General features: G+C 47.4%; 1 annotated feature.

Annotated features, from left to right (window-relative positions):
- Positions 302-1,001: an enhancer, noted in NCBI's record as "VISTA enhancer mm213". NCBI's record gives its function as "enhancer in: somite[4/4] | heart[4/4]" and the evidence as "EXISTENCE:transgenic organism evidence [ECO:0001131][PMID:17130149]".

Below are 3,117 nucleotides of genomic sequence, written 5' to 3' on the forward strand. Positions count from 1 at the left end.
CGTACAAAGTATCTCCCCTCCCCCAGAGAAATCAATTTTATCACAGTGGGTTAAGGTTCAGGGAAATGAAGGGGTTGTTGGAGACCACAGGGTTCAATTTATCCTTAGGGCTAAGGATGAGGAGAGCCTAGATGTTACTATATCTGCCTTCAGCGGCCACAAGCATTCAGACACTTGCACCAGGCTGTTTCCTGGGGACCTGGGGAAGAGCAGGGGTGAATTATCACATAGGCTCTGGTCTTCCTGGTTTAAGACAAAAAAAAAAAAAAAAAAAAAAAAAGTCAAACGTACTTGCAGTGCTGACCCTTAAGGCAAAGTCAGCCCTGGTCTGAACCCAAGAAAAAGAGAGCAGGGGAGGTGGCCCCGCCTTCAACCTCCCCCAGCCAATCACTGAGACTCTTAGGTTTCCGCAGCTAGGTGGGGGCTCTGAGAGGGGCTGGAACGGGTTTTGAGTCCGACAGACTGCGTGCTCCAAGAGCTGACGCAACCGGAGAATTTGGCTTCTTTTTTATCACATATATCATTTTGCCATATATGGTCACCGAGAGCTACTGGCAGCGAGACTCCTCCTCTGATGGTAGGCTCCCAGAGTGAAATGAACTACATACCAGCCCAGAGCAAACAGACCATCGCTCACCCGGCCGGACAGGTGGGTGGGCCTGCAGAGGGGTTATATATAGTTCTGAACACATTCCTTCACTAATACATCTTGGCCCCCAAATGCGTAAACAGTCTCCATTTCTGGCTCTTTTTACTGAATTTGCTAATTGCTATTCTTTTATAACCAAGGGAACGACAAAAAATTTCGGGAGGAATGTTGGGGGAGAGATCTGTTAGCCCTTGATCTCCCAGCCACCCTCCCCTTCCCTTCTAATCTCCCTCCCTCAAGGCGCCTTGAAGTCTTTCCCACCCCACCCCCATCTCAGAGGTCCCCTGCTCACTCTCCCAGTTTTGCCCCTTGTAGTATCCCGGAGTTTCCCTGGTAACCCTTTGCTCAGGTGAAGCAGGCCAGGTGGAAGCTGAACAGAATTCAAAGAAATGGGACTCACAGACAAAATCCCCTCATTTCCAGAACTGGGAAGGCTCACCCTTCCCATCTGACCAAGGCTGGCAAAGGTGCCCCCAGCATTCCCTGGGTGCAATTGAAACTGATTTGAAGGGGTCAAGCTTGGTGACACAGGAAGCTGGCCCTTCAGAGTCTAAAAGTACGGAATCCCAGTCCATATCCAAGGACCCCCAAAAGCACAGCAGAAACCATCCTCTGCTCTGCCATTTTTTTTTTTTTGGACCATTTTTCGATTTCTATGCCTAGCCCAAAGCAGTGAGGAGTCTCCAAGGTTACCCAGGCTCCAAAAGTACAACTGCAAAGAGCTGCTACCCAGCAAGGGCTGATGCTGCAGGCCCAGAGCTTACCTGATGACACAGGGCTTAACGACTCTTGAGGAGGTAAGCTTTCAGATGCTCTCAGGGCATCTTGGCAAGGGCAAGGGCAAGGAGGACACCAAGAGCCTTGGCATCCTGAGAGTAAGCACACTGCAAATAAAATGTGGTTTCTGATTTGCTGCAAATAAGAGGTCTGCTTCCGGCAGAGCACTTCCAGGGTGTCTGGCTCAGAGCACTCAAACCTACTTCCCAGGAGCACACCAGGGGCTTTCAAAGCACCCAGTGCCTGAACCAGTCCTAAGGATTCTGATGTTTGGGTCTGGGCTAGATCTCAGACACACGATAAGATATAAGGTTGACCTTCCTACCTGGAGATTCTGCAACTGTGTGTTCAACCAAGCTCAGATCAAAAGTCTAGAAAGATTATTTTTTTTAAAATCCATAACTGTAAACAATGATAAAAGCATTGGTTGGGGTATAGATCTGTGGTACAGCATGCACAAGGCCCTGGGCTTCATTCCCAGTACAGCCAATAAGGAAGCAAAGCTGGAATGTAGGGCACACAGCACTACAGTGAATCCCCTGGAGTAAAAAGATGCGGTATTGGTGTTCCCAGCTGTACCCACCCACCATTCAAGTCACCCCACATCTCTCTTCAGCACCTGCTGCTTAAGAATTGTCTTGAGTCTCTGAGTGTATGTGTATGTGTATGTGTGTGTGTGTGTGTGTGTGTGTGTGTGTGTGTGTGTGTGGTTAGGCCTACAATGACAGCGGTTCTTCTAAACGTGGAGAGACTTTGTTTCCTTGGCACTATTCTGTCAATAATATAATGTGACAACTGTCACATAGCATTTATATTACATTGGACTTAAGCAATCTAGAGAAAACTTAAAGTATGCTAAATGTGCACAAATTATATTCAAATACCTTTATATATAGCATGAAGTTTATTTTATGTGCATAAGTGTTTCGCCCACATGTTTGGACATCACATGCATGTTTGGACATCTAGTGCCTGAGACCAGAGGAGGGCTTCCGATGCCCTAGAGCTGGGGTTCCAGACGGTTGTGAGCCACCATGTGAGTGCTGAGAATTGAACCCAGATCCTCTGGAAGAACAACAGCCAATGCTCCTAACCACTGAGCCATCTCTCCAGCCCCAAACACCTATGTATTTCATGTAAAGAACTTAAGCACTAAGTATATGTTCTCCACCAATCTCCCATCTGCCAACAGTCTGGTTCCTAAATCTTCACAGGTGAATCTGATGTGTGTGTATCTACAGACCAGGCTGGTTCATCCTGGGGTACCTACCTGAGCCCACGAGCACCTGACCTCCAAGGCTGTGTAGCCTCAGGTCGCAAACCCACTGCCAAGAGATTAAGGAGTCCAGTTAACTGGTAAGCAGGAGCTCATGTAGTCCTGACATACGTTCCACCTAATTTTTTGAGACAAGGTCTCCCATTGAACCTAGAGTTTACTAATTTAGCTAGAGTGGCTGGCCATTGAGTTTCAGGGAATCCTCATGTCTCCACCCGCCCCCCCTACTCCCTACTTACTGAGGCCAAGTCTGGATGATCTTTGCCCTGATGATTTCATTGAGAGGAAACCTTGCCTTTGTGCACACACACACACACACACACACACACACACACACATGCACACATGCACAAAGACATACACAGAGTAAGTAAATAAGTAAATAAATGTAATTCTAAAAACTAAGAAATAACAT

This window comes from Mus musculus, chromosome 11, assembly GCF_000001635.26.
Source record: "Mus musculus strain C57BL/6J chromosome 11, GRCm38.p6 C57BL/6J".
Classification (NCBI taxonomy): Eukaryota; Metazoa; Chordata; class Mammalia; order Rodentia; family Muridae; genus Mus; species Mus musculus.